The 18,920-nt window shown below is 37.2% G+C and overlaps 1 protein-coding gene across 2 annotated transcripts in view; it reads right to left on the bottom strand.

The window, feature by feature from the left end:
* Nucleotides 1-18,651, bottom strand: part of VSNL1 (visinin like 1) — a 116,266-nt gene extending 97,615 nt beyond the window's left edge. The window contains exon 1 of one of the 2 annotated variants that reach the window (XM_021712040.1): nucleotides 18,481-18,651. The gene's annotated coding sequence lies outside the window, so the exon portion shown is untranslated. Of the gene's footprint in view, nucleotides 1-17,769; nucleotides 18,177-18,480 lie in introns of those variants that run through there. The other variant, XM_008057484.2, reaches the window with a different exon arrangement.
* Between the last annotated feature and the right edge of the window lie 269 nt (nucleotides 18,652-18,920).

Genomic DNA, 18,920 nt, shown 5'->3' with positions numbered 1-18,920 from the left:
CTCAATTTCCTCATCTTTGCTATGGGAATAATAAAAATTCTTAGCATGAAGCTGTAATCATTAGATAAATGCATATAATGAAGTCAGTACAAATTAGCCCCATGTAGTATTATGGATCTTATTAAAACCACCATTACTATTGCCTCTAAGGACCAGGCATCAAATTACACTATGTGGCAATATTTGTAATGTAATTTTCACAATCATACTGTCACATAGGTATCATTAGCTGAAGTTCACAGATAAAATTATTCATAAAGCTTGAAATATTCTGTGACTGAGCTGGATGGAGACCTAGGCCTGATTGTAAAAATCCACAATTCTTTTCATGACACCATGCTCATCTTATTTGATCAAGAGTCCATAATCCTTTAAAACGTTGTTAGAATATTTGCACTTGAAAATATTTTCCTGCCATCATTGTATACTTCGGTTCCTGCTGCTTCTGTCAATAGCAGCATCTTCGATTCTCACCTCAAAGAAGTTAGGATTTTGTGTGCCCTAGAAGTGTTCCTGCTGCATTCTGTTTCTTCAATAACATTCTCTGCTTCTTTCATGGACTTGTAGAAGCACATGGAATTATAGATGTATTGGGCATATATAATGGCCCACATATCTACGCCACATTAAAGCAGCCAGGGATTTGAGAAGATCACCTGACACACAAGTGCTTGCAGATTTCTTTACTGGAAACTGACCCAGGAAAACTTGCATCGGAGGATGAGGTTCCCTTGGAGATTTACCAACATCAAAAACTTTATTGTCTTCTATTATTGGGTCCTTGTAAGTGAGAAATAAAATGGGAGGAAGATCCCATTTTGAGAGGAAGATCCATAATCCTCCTCATAAAGAGAAATATGGCAATAATAAAGCCCAGCAACTGTAAACAAGTCTTAGTAGCAATCCCAGAAGACAGAATTGGAAATCCAGACCTTAGTGGATTTCCCCAGAATGTATTACTTCAAACAGCCCCAAATAGGTCTCTCTATTACTTTTTCTTACAGCATTACGCATTTGATTCCATGACACTTAACCTTAATTGTAATTGATGCTATTTTGTAATCATTTGTTTAATATCCATTTATCCAGTTAGCTTCTGATCTCTATGAGGATAGGGATTATGGCTGTTTTAGTTCATCCTCATATACACAGGACAAGGCAAATAAATATTTGTTAAAAGAATAAATGGCCGGGCTTGGTGGCTCAGCCTGTAATCCCAGCACTTTGGGAGGCCGGGGCAAGAGGATTGCCTGAGCCCGGCGGGTTCGAGACCCGTCCAGGCAACTTGGCGAGACCTCGTCTCTACAATAAATCAAAAACTAGCTGGGCGTGGTAGTGTGCACGTGTAATTCCGGCTACTTGGAAGGCTGAGGCGGAAGGATTGCCAGAACCCAGCAGGTTGAGGCTGTGGTGGCCGGGAGCGAGCCACTGCACTCCAGTCTGGACAACAGAGTGAGACTCCAACTCAAAAAAAAAAAAAAAGAATAAATGCGTGGATGAAAGAGACAAATAATATCTCATTCACTATGCAGTGACTATAAAAACAAGGTGGAATAGAAAGATCCAAATCTGATTTGGATCTTAGAGCTATCACAAACTTTATGATTTTAGGCAAATTACTGCTTCTCTGTGAATATCAATTTCTTCATATAAAGTAGGGATAATATCTATTTTATTGGATTGTTGTGAAAATGAGTGAGGTAGTATGTGTGTAAAGCACTTGGCAGAGTCCTTAGCAAAGAGATGATATATGCTAATAATTGTTTACAAACGTGCATACGTCGAGAATCCATCTCTTCCTCTTTATCCTTCTTTGCTGGATTAACTAAGGGGATTTTTAATATGCCTTAATGCTTTAATGAGTAATAATCTGTGAAAGTGGGAAGACTGCAGATGGCTAAATTCAGGCAGTTGTAGACTCCTTTTACCCCAGAAATATCTTTCTCCTGTTGCCAGAAATTCTCACCTTTCTGTCCCATCTCTTAGATGAGCATTTGGGACCACTTGGTGTCCTTTGATTCATTCAATGCATCTATGTTGAGCATCTTGGAATGCTAAACACTGAACAAGACTCTGAGACTAATAACATTGGTGAATTAGGTAAGAAATGTTCGGTCTAAGAGCTTTGTTGAAATGTGAATAACTACTGTAAGGAACTTAGGACCTTATTTATTCACATTTCACTATAAACAATGATAATGGTAACTATCTAGTGTTTCACACTCACTCTATTCCCAGATCTGTTCTAGTTATGTCACATGCTTAATCTCATCTAATCTTTATAAGGACCATGCAAAATAGACTTTAAGGATTCCATTTTATAGGCAAGGAAACAGAAGCCATGCAGCTAGTGAAAAGTTTGAATTCAAGTCTATGTGATCCTACAGTCATATCTTTCTTCTATCATAATGTTTGCCTAATCAATCACTTTTACTGGTCTAATTGGTCTGAGAAGTGATGAACCGGCAATATTTTATAATTTCTTTCCTTTAGATTGTACCCATATATGGTTGTTCAGTTGAGTCAAAATAGTTTTCACAGTAACTGATGCAAGCTGATATAAAAGTAGGGGTTCATAAATCCTGGATTTTCCCTTGCACATGGATACTACCTGCATTTGATACAATTTTTTTTTAATCTACTCTCAAAATGAAAGCAAAAGTCGGGGTCCAGGAGTTTTTCTTTAGACATGAAGTAGGAAACTCATGGATCTTGAGCCACATAAAACGATGGATATGTTTGTGTTGGCCATTTTTTGATGCCATGTTTTTAAAAGACAAACTAGGCAGGCATTCTGCTTGGTTAAAATAGCATCATTTTCGCACTCATGTAACACCTGGTACATTTCATTTAGCTCCTGCTTTAAGACCATGAGCTGCTTGAAGGAGGAGATTTGTCTTAAGGATCTTTTTATCTCGGGGGATCTTTTTTATTAACTTAATTTCTGGCATATAGTAGAAGCCCAAGAGATGATTGCTGTATGAGTGAGAAGAAAATTCTATCTGTTGAAAGCCTCCCGGAAGTGTTATAGTGTGCCTCGGAGCTGGCACAAGACAGGACAAACTCTGAGCACATGAAATTTGCCATTCATTACCTCCTGGGAGCCTAAGGGCCTTCTGTTTATTTTGACAAAACTTTCTTTCAAGAAAAAAATCAGAAGTTTATTTAAGCTAAAACATAAATGAATGAATTCTGTTTTAAAGTATTTAACAATGTTCCCTCTGGACCTTTTAGTTATCCACACCTCAGAGATCCAAAGATTAGTGAGGTCCTGGGTCTATTTCTAGGAATTTGCAGACAGCTGGGAAAATAACTACTAGGAATAATGATGAAGATGAAGATGATGATAATGATGATGATGATGGGATAGTGGTAGCATTGGGAGTGTTGATAATTACAGGCAAAGCATGCCATAAAAACTGTATAAACCAGTGCTCTGGCATCTTAGTCTAGAGGTGGTTTTCTTTTCTATTTACCGCTCCAAAACAAGTGACAAAAGTAATGAAATTTCAGGCACTTGCAGGTAGATTTTGATCAGGAGAGGCTTTTCAAAGTTTCTGAAAGGAATGCAGCCAGCTCATAAAGATGGCCCTGAGAATTACTAACTAGTTTAGATGCATTTTCCTCAAAGTACTAAATGTCATGACTCTACTATTCTCTAGGGCCCAAGCATCTGCCTGCTAAGCAGCAAGCCTAAATTCAAAGACATTACTCATTCTGCTAGAGATGGGCAGTGTCTATGCTAAAGACACTATACAAGTTGTAGTCAGCTATGTATACAAAAATGTTCCCTTTAGGAGCATTTAAGAAGATAAAATAGCCGGACTCGGTGGCTCAGCCTGTAATCCCGCGCCTTTGGGAGGCTGAGGTGAGTGGATTGCCTGAGCCTGCGGGTTCGAGACACGCCTGGGCAGTGAGACCTCATCTCTACAATAAATCAAAAAATCAGCCGGGCGTGGTAGCGCATGCCTGTAATTCCAGCTATTTGGAAGGCTGAGGCGGAAGTATCGCAGGAGCCCAGCAGGTCGAGGCTGCGGTGGCCAGGAGCAGCCACTGCACTCCAGTCTCGGCGACAGAGTGAGACTCCAACTCAAAAATAAAATAAAATAAAATAAAATATACAACAGTAAGAGAATAGTGAGGCAAACCTTGTTTATACATATGGTGAAGTGCAGTCCAGGTATTTAAAAATGATTTGTGAGCAGTTTTAATTGAAATGCTAATGTGTCTGCTATATGTTAAGAAGAAAGTAGAATATAAATTGTAAAGAAATGTCTTAATTAGAAAACAATACTGAAAATGGAGTAAAATACAGTTTATTAGTAATATATTGTAGGTGATTTTTATTTTTATTTTCTGTTTTTCCAAATTTTCTATGATGAGTAAGTATTATTCTTTTTACTCAGAAAAATGTATTACTCAGTTCTTAAAATGGGCACATCAAACTCACTTATGTGCTACTGTATAGAGTGAGAACGTAAAGGACCAAGTATCTGTTCAGTGAAATACCTAGAATGCCTGTTTAGTTCTAGTTCTTAGAGTTTTGTCAAATGAGTTTGTAAATCTAGAAAAAAGATCTTTTAAAAGAAAAAGTAACCTCTATCTCTTTCACTTAATTAAAAAAGAATTCTATAGTTCTGTCTAGTCCTAGACAACCACAAAACAAATATTCTCACTGTTATAATAAACAATTTCAATCACCATGTGATATCCAAGTTGGATCCATTCAGAGAAATTACTTTGTTTCTCGTTATCTACCACAGGAATCAATTACTGCAATCCAGAGAAGCTAGCTGAAATAGTGTATGAATTATCAACTTTCTCTCTATATCATCTCCCAATGAGTTTTCATTCACAGATGTATATCTTTACAAAACTATTACAAAAATCTGAGTACTCCTTACTGGCAACCTCCAGTTGGCATTTGAGGAGGTGTTTCCCATACAATGTAGAAGATGCTGCTTACTTTATATTCCCTAAATAAGCAGGCATAAACAGTACAAGAACCTGATGCTACTGTCATTGTGCTATGAGCCCTTATAAATACAGTGTACTGAATTCAAAGATCTGTGAGAAAGCAATCAGCAGTAATGGGAAACTGTCAGGGGAGGGGAGTCGGGATTGGCAGCTGAGGGAGACTGCTGGGAGAGGCACACCTCATCAACAAGGGTACCTGCATAATCAATGTTTGGATACCTAACCCTGAATTGTACTCCACATATTTATTAAAAAGTAAAAATAAAAAATAAATTTTTAAAAGATCTGTATTCTAGATAAGGTGTTCATTAACTTCCAAATAGTTTTAGATGTACCCAGTGCAAAAGATGGTCTGTCGAACAAGCGCGGTTTTCTACTTTTTAATTAAGGATTCATTTAAATTTTCAATTTAAGTTAAAATATTTTTGATTGAAGACAGTAAGTACACTTCTTTATAAAAATGTGCTAATAATAATAACCATTATTTTATATAAAGCAAAAGCTAGGGTTCTGCTAAAAATTTGATATATTATTATTATTCCTAGTCTTCACAACCATTTTGTGAGATAGGCTATAATTTACATTTAACAAATGAGAAGATTGGGGCTTAGAGAGAGATTAAATTATTTGGCTAGATGGAGGCAGAATTCAGCTTTGATTGTAACATATAGTTCATTTTTTTTCTGTTTTTCCCATGTTGCTGATGTCTGATTATTTAGATTATTTAGAACTTCTATTTTACACCCTAAGAAACTGAGATTTTGAGGAATAGAGTGACTTGCCCAAGTTCATGTGAACACAAAACAAATTCAGATCTGATAGTACGATGTATGCCATATTTTAATTTTTTATTATTTTTAATTGGCATGAAGTTAAATATATTTTGTGATATTATCTTTTTTTTTAAATTTCAGATGATTCTAAAGTCATAGATTTCCTTTTTTTTTTGTATAGGAAACTATCCAGAACTACAAGCATGTCAGTGGAGAAGATTCAGAGCCCTTAGTCATTAGTAACTTTGGCACACAACTGTGGTCAAATTTCCATCCAGAAACAAAATGGGAATGTTCTCCGTGGATTAGTAGCCAAAGCATTCTAAGAAGCTTCCCTTAATAGGAAGGCCAAGCTTCTTGGCCTATTATTCCACTTTTCCTTCCCTCCCCCATGCCCTCCTTTCCTTCCTCCTTCTCTTTTTTCTTTTCAAAGGAAACAAACATTCACTGAAGACCTTCTACATGCCAGAGACAATTCTAAGCACTTTCAAAGACATTGGGCTAATCCTTGCAATTAATCCCAGGGGCATAATTTTCATTTTCCAAAATTTCTTCCTTCCCTCCTTTTCTCCCTTCTTCCCTCTTCCCATCCTTTTTCTCCTTTTTTTTTCAAGGGAACTAACATTCACTGAAGACCTTGCACATGACAGAGACTGTTATAAGCGGCTTAAAATATATTATGTTAATCTTCACATTAATCTCAATGATATAATTTTCACTTACCAAGATTTATACAACTTGTTCAGAATTCGTCCTGACTTTAAGCCACATCTCTTTTATCCACACCATACATCTCTCCAGTGAGAAGCAGTTATGTCTCATATAAAACAGACTGCTATCTTTTTGACAACTGGGATGTGTAAAATGTATCAGTATCTTGATTCAAATAAACTATAAAAATACTTGTGAGATTTGAACACTGCCTGGAAATTTGATAATATCAAGTAGTTTTTTTGCCATGTCTTAGTATTGTAGATATATATAAATTTTTATAGACAAAGTGACATAGTGTCTTAATTTGTCTAAACTAACCCACTGGAGAGGGGAAGGATAGGGATAAAAGTAAAACAAAGTGGCCTTCATACTGGCTAAATCTGGGTGATGAGTGTATGGGGGTTCATTGAATTATTCACTCCAAATGTGTATGCTTTCCATAATAATTTTTAAAAAAACTTATGTAGATTGGTCATGAACTTGCAGAGTGAGAGATTTTAGGATTTAAATAACACATTTATCATTTAACATCTATGTGACCTGGGGAAAATTACTTTCTCTCTGAGACACAATTTCTCAGTCATAAAATAAATCTTACCTTGTAGATACTTACCTTACAGAGCTGTAATGTGCAATCAACGAAGTATTGTACGTAAATATCCAACCCAGTGCCTTATATATGCTAAGATGTTTACAAAACTGCTAGCTCTTATTAGTACAAGGTATATGTGATTCATGCTTTTTTTGCTTGCTCTTGAGACTTAGACTGGAGATAAGTTCCAATATTCAGATGAATTCAACTTTGGCTAATAACCAAATGAATAATATAGGTAAGCCCTCTGTGCACATGGTCTTCTACTGAGCACCTCTTCAGAAGAATGTCAATTTCCCCAATCTCTCCTGTGCCATTGGTGACCTGGATCTAGATCTCTTTCCTCTGCCCCCTTCCTGATCACACACATTTATTTTTTCTAATACCTACCCTAGTAATTCTTGCCAAGGTCTCTTGTTTTAAGACTGAATCATATATCATTTTGTATTATTCCTTGTATAACCAGTTTATCAAATGGGTTGGCTATATTCTTCTCTCTTTACTGCCTCAGATATGCTCTATCGTGTCACCTTTTCTCATCCTGGGATGATATCTTGGGTTGATCTATATTTTTTCCGTCACTTTTCAAGTATCTGAAAAGTAGTTGTTTCTGGGTATTAAACAGTTCAGTCTAATTTATATATAAAATTCCACTTTGTATCTCATTCAGTCTGTCAATTTTCAGCTCAATTTTGAACTCTGATTTCAATCTAGCACTGTTCTTTTGTCCTGCTTGTTTGCCTTCACTATTATTTGCTCTGTTAATTCTAGAGAGGGGGCGGGGAAAGGGGGTTATATAGGAACTGGGAAAGATCTTACTGGACTAATGCTGGCATAACCTGGCACTCTGAGTCAGATGCCCAAATACTGTTTCTCCTGATCCTGGCATGTTTGAGAACTTTTAACAACTCCAGACTGGGAAATTCCAAATTCCACAATTTATTGATGAGGCAGCACACAATTGACTTACTACTTTTTTTATTCTGCTGACCTCAGTGGTATACCTCTCTAAAGGGAACTTAGACATTTATCTGTCTATTTCTTCTCTCAGGGAATTTCTAGTTTTATAGGAGAGCTGGCATGTATACAGTGATTACAATATGCATTCAGATGTGGTAAGAGGACTGAGATATAACTTTTGTTTAGGATGACTAGAGAAGGGTATCTAGAGTAGAATTGGATTTTGATCATCAAAACTGTGAGCAGCTTCTGAGAAGTGATTTCCAAAATCCTTGAAGAGAGTTCATTCCTGTTGGCCTGCAAGAATTGGCACAGAGTTTATCTAAGACGGAGTCCCTGTGGACACATGCATATGTAGGTCTCTTTTGTTTCTCCTATTGGTTGTTCTCTCTGTCCTTGCATTGGAGTCATACAAGCATGCTGATTCCAGTAATGAAAGGCCCAGTTATCCTCATAGGCTTCTCTCAACCCCAGTAGGATGAAAATCATATTTCCAAACTTTCCTACTAGAACAAACACATAGGTATAATCGTGGTTGCTTTTCTTTCCACAAGCATCTTTCCAGAAAATGAAACATGCTCACTACACTGAGAAATGGCTATGGACTCAATTTCTACAATTACAGCATGAGAAATCCTGAGGCAAGTACAGACGATTTATATGGGTCTCAAACCTTCAATAATTTAGTGTTTTCCTTCCATATTATCTTACTTCAAAATCATTTTTTTCAATTTAACTGAGATCTAGTTATAGTTATAGATTTAACATTTTATCTCAGGACGTGAAGTAGCAATGAGGAGGGAACAGGGGACTTATTTTAGCAGATATAATCTTAATGTAATAATTTCCACCAGAGCAATACTTTGATTCTTAAATTAACTTTTTAAAAATTAAGGATAAACTAAAATTCTAAACTTTAATATAATAATAATAAATACCTTAGTCTCATATGCTACTATATAGTCTGCAGAGTATATTAACAATAACTCCTAATTACAGAAGGTGGTTAATATCATATATACTTATTTTCACATGAGGAAACTAAACCTCAGAGAAATTAAGTAACCTTTCTAGGGCTACACACCATGATGTCTAACGCATAGCTGTGATGCTTAGGTTTTAGTACTTTCCATTGTATAGTTCAACTTTTGTCTATCTAAAGTAATTTTTCTAAGTGGGTTCTTCAAAACTTCAGTGAGATGCTAATAAGTATAGTTTAACATAAAACTTTTTGCGCAAACAGGTTTGGAAACATAATGTTAGCAAAGCTAAACAGATATAATGATCTTTACCCCAGGATCGTTCAGACTTATTATTAATATGAAAATATGCACTGGGAATATCTAAGAGTGAGATGTAAGAATTTTATCGCCCCAACATCTTTCCACAAAACTCTTTGAAGGGAAATAACTATCAGTGTTTTGGAAATATATCCGACTCAAAAAAAAAAAAAGGAAATATATCTTTAAAGAAACTAAGTTCAAAATAGTCTTACCATCAAATTTAAACCATCCTCCCTTTCAACTATGTGCTTCATCTAGAATGAGGACCTTTCAATAGGTCTTCCTTTTAATGTTGTCTTATAAGCAATTATTTGTTATAAAGCTATCACTCTGAAAGTATTTTGCTCAAAAATATTTAAAACAATAGTACATTGAATAAGTCATATGTAGATCATGTATGTATCTAGCTATCCATATGTGTGTGTATTTTTCCTTCACCCCTGCTTTGAGTACCATTCTCTGCACTTGGCCAGTGCATTTAGTATACACTTTTATAAACACTCAGCAAATGAAGACTCTGACAGGCTAAACCTGCCTTGAACAAGTTCTGCAAAATATGTTGTATGTATGGCCTCCCTTTCTGCAATTTTTTGGTGTTGATAAGCATTTGTTTGATGGACAAAAGATATGCAAGTAGTAGTGCCAAACCCAGCACAAGAGGTGAAGTATGAATGTCTTTTAGAATATTTTACAGGTAATCTCCACCTTGCAGGAAAGGTTAGGGAAAAAGAGAGGATAAAAATCAGAAGGCAATTAAGGATTGGCAGATGTCCTCTAACATTATTTATGAAGAGCACCACAGAATCATCGAAGTGGGGAGAGTTGTTCATCAACTGAACATTACTCACTGAAAACTTTGGAAACTTTTTTTTTTTTTTAACATCTGAGAAGCTGTGAATGACAAGGTTTTGGAAACCTTTAAGGTATGTCTTAAATAAATGGAAGAGCTTTTCCAAACAGATGCAGGAACATAGGGCTAAGCTAGGGTACTGATTCAGTTATCTTTTCTAGGACCACATTCACCATGCTACCTGGAATATGTGTGTATTAGCTATTATTCAACTACCAGAAATTTAGGACAAATATGCTTGAAAAAATGCAGACCCTTTAGAACACTAGCCAAGGAGAAATGATCGAATGTAGATTGAAAAGATAGGCAGGAAGGAGAAGACATGGGCAGAAGAGAAGGTTGGCAACTGCAGGAAGATAAATAATTATTTATTATTTGCCAGTCTCTTTTACATTCTATATATACATTATTATATTAGGTCTTCAACACCCCTGTAATGTAAATATATTATCCACATTTTCACAAATCAGAAAATAAGCTTTAAATGAATTAGAACCAAAAATCCTATTCATTTCTGTGAATCATCTAGGACTCGTACTATACAAAGGAGTCTCAGAATTTAGGTGCCACTTTTGTAGACTTCAAAGAAAGAAAAAGATACTTTTATCTACAGATTAGAAATATACTTGAAATTCCCTTGCAGGAAATAGAGGGAGAAGAGAGAAAATGCTGAAGGGAATTTGATAAGTTCTTAGAAGAGTTAGACAGTAAAGCCATTTTATTTGGTGTGTGTGTGTGTGTGTGTGTGTGTGTGTGTGTGTGTCTAGGGCTGGAAATAATTTTTTGGTTCAATAGGAAAGAGCAATGTGGAAGGTATTTTTTTTTTAATTGTAAAAGCACCAGGAGAAAAGAATGAAAGAGTAAATCACAGAAGAATCCTCCCACAGATACTCACTGAAAAATTAGTCATGAGATGGGTTGAAATAATAGGGGAGGTGTAAGGAGAGTATCAGATAGAAATCCCTTTTTCTGGAAAGTATTACAGAATAGGATTATCACAGTATAATATTTAACCAAAAAGGTAGGGGTCTTGAATTGTTTTTATTATTGAAGTTCAATTATTAACTATGGGGATAGGTGGGAGCTGGGGAGACAAGGGCCTTTTGTTTAGCCACATTGAACAGTATTTCATAGATAAACTTAAAATGTATTCAACAAAGAAGTAAACGTAAAACATTTTTCTTCACTTCCATATTCTGTTGTTTCCAATTATATGCTGGTGTGATATTGTAAAGTGATGAGGGTAAAGTAAAGGTATAATGGGAAAAGGATGCATCTATCTATCTATCTATCTATCTATCTATCTATCTATCTATCTATCTATCTATCTATCTATCTTATAGATGGGGTCTTGCTTTATTGCCCAGGTTGGTCATGAACATCTTGCCTCAAGCAATCCTCCCACCTCAGATTCCCAAAGCACTGGGATTACAGACATGAGCCACCATGCTGGCAGAAAAGGAATGTATTTAAAGAAGGAACTGGAGAAACAAAAATTTGAGGTCTCAGTGCAGGCATTTATATCTTTCTGAAATTTTCTCTTCTATGGTTCTATATCACCTTTTCATTTCACTTGATTTACTGAATTGCATTTATCTGTATTCCTCATTAATCATAACTTCTTGACACCTCGGAGTGTATCCTGTTTAATGTTGTTCTACAATGACTACACAGTGCTTAGAATATTTACTCAATAAATATATGTTTTACAAGATAGGTTAAACACTGAACTGCTTACTACTCTCAACAGCTGCTCAATTCCTTATTCAGAAATTTTGCTATGAATGGAATTACTTTGACTCAGTGACCAAACTTGTTAATGAGCTATTGATTACTGATAAAAGCGATACTAGTGATAAGAATAACTATCATTAATTGCACATTTTCAATAATTCACTTTATATTTACATATATCATCTTCTATTGTCTGTTCAACGATTCTGTAAATTACCATTAGAAACTGACATAGCACTACTTGATACATCAAAAGTAAAATATCATATTAATGACATTTCAACTTTATTGATAATGCTTAATGGGTCTCCAGTGGGATATTTTACTCAAAATTTAAGATTAGACTTCAAGAAATCAGAAATGAGCATACTAATTACAATTATTAAAACCAATGCAAAATATAAAACACCAGAGATTTCTGTATCTCCAGAATCTACCATTTTAAGAAACCTTAAGCTGCAAAAAATATTCTAAGATATAAAACAACAGAAATGTTAGGATCTGGTGATTTACATTAGAAAAACTTCACCCAGATTTTAAAGCACATTTAACACATCAATGATTTGCTAAACAAAACAAGACACTATTTACATACAACTCCTCAAAAGTTAAGTTGAACCTAAGAAATAATACACAGGATCCAAGGAAAAGAGGAAAAAATATATTTAAAGTGACAGATTTATATTTTTAGAAAAGTACCTACATGAGCAAGAATGAATAGGAATTGTTCCATGGATCTATAATTTTTGCAGATAAACTTAACTAACATGCTAACACTTTACCTTTTATGAGCAATACCAAATTCAGAAACTCTTGTATTAGCTATATTGAGCTTAAAGGCCACTTGGTGAATGAGAGTACTCCAAGTATTACTTGCAATTTAGGACAAAAGGAAATAGAATGTTCACCTGGAAATAATTTAACAAGTCTTGGAAATACCAAGCATTACTATTATTTTTTAAATAAAAATTGATGGTTACACTGCAGGTCATCTGTGTTAGGACTACAATAAAGCAAGGCAATGGAAATATGTAGAGAAAGCATAAGAATCATGGAGTCTCCTATTTGCATGCTTTAAATTAGCTGTTAAGGGTATAGAACATCTCTTTAATGTATTCACAGGTACCTTATTATTAACGTGTCAGATCTCTTTGAAGATTCTTCAGTAATTTGCTATTCCATTTCTGTTTCATTCATTAGTTTCTAAAGCATCCCCAAGATCTTTCCATTAGTAAAGTTCTCAATGAATCAAGCTGGGAGCAACTCAAACTATTTTGATTCACTTAAGAACACATAAGTTATCTTTAGAAACAAACCGTAAATGAGAAATGCAGTGTTGTGGACCCTTCACAGTGTGAACAGGGTGAAATAATTCCATAGTTCAAGAGACTATGATCTAAATAAGTGAAACACACAACTACCATAGTCTAGATTTATATTCCCCCTTCGATTTATTGATTTTTGAAAATAGGTAAAAATAATTTATCTTTTTTACTTGCTAAGAGACAAAGAGAGTATACTTATGTAAATAGATTAAAAAGCACTCTACTCTTGAAGGTATTAATATAATGCTTTTATATCTTTACTAAAAATAAATTATAAGATAATTTTTAATCTAGCCTTTTCTTTTACCAATAAAGATATTTAAAACAATGTTAATTGTATACATGAGTTTAGTATAAGTGGTTTAATTTCTTGACATAATTAACAAGGCAACTGCAACTGATTCTTATTAAAATGAACAATTAGTTGGCAAATTATTGCATTTCTACTATAAAAGACATTCTATAGATATCGTGGAAATATAGAAAAAAGACATTAACATCTTTGCTTTGGCAGACTGTGATTTCATATTACAAAACGTCTTTAAGATAAAAAATTTCCTTAATATATTTTTCATGTATTGGAGGGATGGGTTAGGTAACTTATATGGACCCTACCCAACTCAAATATTCTATTCGTTATGTGAATTAACAACTGGGGTAGTAAAAATATAAATCATTCATTAATTTATTTCTGTCCCATTTGATACTTTAGGATAATTAATATGTTCACATCCGCCTGTAGAACTGAGATGGACATTATTAATTTCAACCTTAGATTAATTGAATGTGATCCCTTCTATAAAAATAGTCTTCCTATATTCCTAAATAATCACTAATTTTAGGAGCATAGAAATCACTCAATACATAGAAAAAGACCTTTAGAATAACATGAAAATATCAATTAGGAAACTACATGTTTGATATTAATGCTAAGCTGTTATTCTGTTAAACTCCCCAGGGTGCTCCTCCACAATGTTTACAATCATAACCTATATGTAACCCAAATAGAGAACCTAAAACTTGGCCAAGAGGGCAAGATCATGTTAGCCTATTGCATGTGATTGACATGTCATAGGAATGTGATTCACAGTGTAGCCAATCAAAGTAGGACACTTAGCAACTACAAGTTTACGTTTTCTCTGTAGAGGCTACCTGGTGTTCAGAATATCCTGGAGTGGAATAACAATACCAGGTAACATCTAAATAACGCAAGAATATTTGTTAGGAACAGAATCTATCCAAGACAGAGTTCATCCCAATTCAGTAAAGGTTTACCAAGAGAAGAGGGGTTAAATTACATTGTTAATTGGTGAAGTGTTTTGAGAAATTCACTCAAAGTTTTTGAGAAATTCACTTAAGGTTTTGAGAAACCTTGCTTCTTCAGTTTCAACAATTTACAAGACCAGTTACCTAATCTTTACAATAAGAGTCTCCAACTGGGCTTTCCTCTGGCCTTGCCTCCCAAACATCAACCCCCTCTTTTAATGCCTGTTTCTCAGAAAAGAATCCCTAGCATTTTCCCAAAGGCGATATTTATGGTGTTTGTGGATATCATGCTGAGTGCCTAGAGTATATTTTTGGAGAAGAAACAGGAGGGGCCAGATTATCTTTGAAACCCTATATCGTTATTGTGTTGATACTGGGGGAATTTTTAAGGAAGAAAGGCAGAAATAAGGGAGAAATTGAGAAAGCAAAAGAGAGAAAAGAAGGAGAAAAAAATAAGAAAGAAGGTAGGAAGGTCAATTAGGCAGGTCATATTGCCTGCTTTGTAGTCCTTTGTCAAGCAAGATGAGGGAAGAAACTGCGCAAGAAGAAAATGAAAGATCTGCCTAAAGAAAAGCGGTGCAAGTGTTTTAAAAGCTCTGAAGACTCTAAAAGCTGCATAACTCTCCTCTCTAGTGCCACTTCAGATTAAACCAGTCAAGCCTTCTTCCCTTGGTCTTTCTGTCTCTTCCCTTCCCCTTCTCTGCAGGTGGCTTCATCTGGAGGATTTCCAGGAAGGTTGGAACAGGCATCTCAGATTTGGGTTCTGCCTCCTAGGAGCTGGGGAGAGCTGGCAGAGCCTACTGTGGATTTACACTGCAGCTTCCTCACTTCACTAGGTCCTAATCCCTACTGCTGCAGCAATTTGGAGAAGGCTAGATAGGGAGAAAAGTGAGGATGGTTCCTGCAGTATCTCTGAAGTCTGAATTCCCTGATGGATTTTGGAGAATAGAGCAGGGAAGGGATGGAGATGGGCCCTGGGCAGCTCTCAAACAGGAGCTGCAGATTCTGACTGACTTGGTAATGCTTCCCCCAAACTCCAAGGATTCCAAAGAAACTGACTTGAGAAGCAGAGGAGGTCAGACAAAACATTAAGTGAGGTGGGTGCATTAGAGATGAGGGGCAATAGAAATTAGAAAGAGACCTTACAAGAAAAAAAGAGGCAAAGAAGAGAAATGCGATGCTGTAAGAAGGAACCTTAGAGATGAACCGAAAAGATGTGCTGGTGAGCAGACATTTATTTGAAGACTGCAGCAATGTTACTGAGGATGTTGAAAACTAAAGAGAGAAGAAAACATTCCCACTTGATGTTACTTTTTAATTGTTTATTCTACAGACTAGAAGTTAATTGACTTTTCTCTAGTTCCATGGTTCTAGGCCTCAGCTTTCTCATCTGTAAAAGAAGGGGTTTGGACTAAATGCCTTATAGCATCTCTGCCTTGAACCAATCATCTATGAGCTTAAATACTAGATTCCCCCCTTTTTTTTCCTCCACCATTCCTTTATCAGTGCAGTGCAACACCTGCACTATTAATGGAACTGATGACAACTCTCAGTGATGACAAGGAGTATGGCTCAATTGTGACAAATGATTAGTCCTTTTGCCCTGGAGTAAGGAAAGAAGGAACAGAGAAGGCAGCATGATTTATACTTTGGACTTCCAAGGTGAGGCTATTCTTGAATTTTCAATTTCAAATGTTATTCATTTAAATAAATTATAAATTCCTTTGAGGGGTTCCAAATAGTTGGACTGATAAAAGGGCCAAAAAGCCCTACAGTGATGCACCCTCCTCCCAGTTTGGGTGAAAATGTATTTATTTCATCCAAAAAATTTGAATTTTTTTTTACTGAAAATCTAGCACTACTGGCCATGCTCTTTTCTTTTCTGCCTGCCTCATACCATTCTGCCAACCTGCTTCAGTGCAGCATTTTCTGGGGTTATTAAACACTCAAGGCTTAATGAGAATACATTCAAAGGTGTTCATTGATGCAGGACCACCCCTACCACACACACAAATATGAGTGTAAAATGTGTCTTCACAAGAGTTTCATTTTGAATTTGTCTCAACCTGAAATTCCTTTAGAAATTAAAAAAATATTAATATGTAGAAATAAAATTTCTTAGCTTCTTTTACCTTCAAGTGAAAAGTGACACACAACTAGTGTGTATTTAGTGTTTCCTACACTCACCAACATTTCCATTATATTTTAGTCTCCAAAATATGGATAGGAGGGCAACTCTAGAAAAATGGATTCCCACTCTGGCATCTCATGGGGCACTGATCCGTGCAGTGCTGAGCACTCACCATTTCCTCGCATGCAGGAAGCATCACCACCTCCTCGCCTCCTCCCCACACACGTTCTCACACCCATGAGGGTATGCATGAATCTGATTTTCACCCGAGGTTTGACCTTGCAAAGATCCCCCTTCCAGTTTCTGGGCAAGGGACAACACATTTTAACTCAAAATATAGAACGACCTTTTCTCCTTTAGAGAAATACTACAAAATGTAACACATCTGGGATTACATTTCTCAGCCCTACATTCCAGAAAGTGAATACGGAATGCAAAAGCAGGTAACTAGTTTTGAGTCCGACAGCCCCCTATTCGGCGACTGAGTCTCAAGACTCAGTTCAAAATCGACAGCGAGGTAGAACATCTTTCCTTTTTCTCCCATTCACCATTGTGACGAAAAATCACAAACGAAAAAATTATCTACTCATTTCTAAACACTAAGAAATATGCTTATTTTGCTCCTGACTCTGTTGATTTTAAACAGTAACATCCCGCTTAGAAATCAACCCTAATTTCCATACCAATCTCATCCACTCAGTTTTACTTAGCAAACACCTTTGCTGCCCTTCCACGGTGAGAAAAATGGTGCACCAACCCCACGAATGACAGGTTGCTACTTGCCGGCACCCGCTCAATAGTTTTATCACCAACCGGAAAACTTCACAATCTGTCAATTAGCTACTTACATTTGTCTAAGGAAACCCGCCTATTTATAGATTTAAACCAAGAAAGCATCTCAGTTTCACCTATCTTAAATCTAGCCTAAGACAATCCCCCAGACGCACCGCAGATAAACACTCCCCCTTCCCCCATCCCCATTATTTCAAAAGATGCCCCATGGACTAACAACATTCAGATCGCCAGCATTAACCAAGGCAATTCTCACCATGCATTTAGACCATCTATGCAAAACAAAGTATGCGACAATAGCCAAAGCAGCTCCCTGACAATTGGTTGCGCTACACATGCAGGAATGCAACGAAGATTGTATTTTCCACTTACAGTTATAGCGCTGCGCACGGTCACTTAATGACAATGTAAAACTCAAGAGTTCTTTCTTTTGTAATGTGTATTTAATTCGAGTAAACGGTTAAGGCGTCTCTCTGTGTGATTCTCTCTCGCTCTTTTTCTCTGGAGCTCTGGGCTGCTTAAATCCCTCCTGGATCGCGCCTTGCAAGCCCAGTCCCCGCCGCAACACGCTCGGGTAAATCTCTGCTGCAGATTGGGAATCCCATAGAAAACCTAGGGTCCCTGGAGCGGGATGCGCAGGCGCGCGAGCCTCCGCCACTCCTCTCCTCCCTCCTCCCCTAGCTCTGCAGCCCCAGCTAAGGAGAGGCTCCGGAGCCTGTGACCAAAAGCTGCCTGGCAATGGCGCATGCTCAGTCGGAAGGGCTCGGAGTTTCCGCGGGTGGATTTTGCGTCTCCAGATTTTAGCAGAAACTCAAAAGGAAAGTATATTGGAAAAGCGAGCCGGGCTACCCGAGCTGCGGGCACCTGGACAGGCGCGAGGGCGGGCGAGTTGGGCTCGCCTCGCTCGGCGGTTACCGAGCCTGGTGGCCGAAAGCCGAGGAGGGACATTGTAGAGCTTGCCTTTCCCGCCTCTCTTCTGTCCTAGCCTGCCCCCGGCCCGCCCTTTGTCAGGCTGTCAGGTGAAGGAGAAAACCACAGAAATCTCCGAAGCCAGCCTCCCCCGCAAGCTGTGAGCACGTCTACCCGACTCACTGAAGGAACGGTTATGGTGGTGATAGGGGCCCTTTCGTCCGAGGGTCTTTTGCTGGGAGTACTGGGAGCTGAGTCCTCTAGCACTCAGTGCCCAGGACAGTGCCGGTTTAGAACCGCACTGGAAAAATGTGCATTGAAGGGAGGTGGATCTGAGGCTTCCTGCCTTATAGGCAGGCAATGCTGACCACCAACGGATGTTTAATAAGCGCCTTCTGTATGCACTTAAGGAATATATTTTAAAATATGCTTCGCATACGGACCGGGCTGTGGAGAGGAGGAGAACCATTTTGTGACTCCACGGTTGAGGGTTCTGCCAAGGCGATGTTATACAGCCCCTTTTGTGTCCTTGAACGACTAACAGGTTTGCCAGCCATCCCCTCCTTCGCTCTCCCGTTGACTTGCCAAAGCCTAGAAGACTTGGCAACCAATAG

Source organism: Carlito syrichta, unplaced genomic scaffold (assembly GCF_000164805.1).
Source record: "Carlito syrichta isolate Samal-C Ts95f unplaced genomic scaffold, Tarsius_syrichta-2.0.1 Scaffold303031, whole genome shotgun sequence".
In the NCBI taxonomy this organism is placed as follows: domain Eukaryota; kingdom Metazoa; phylum Chordata; class Mammalia; order Primates; family Tarsiidae; genus Carlito; species Carlito syrichta.
Note: the sequence above shows the minus strand (reverse complement) of the source record. Positions and strands in the feature narration are given on the sequence as shown.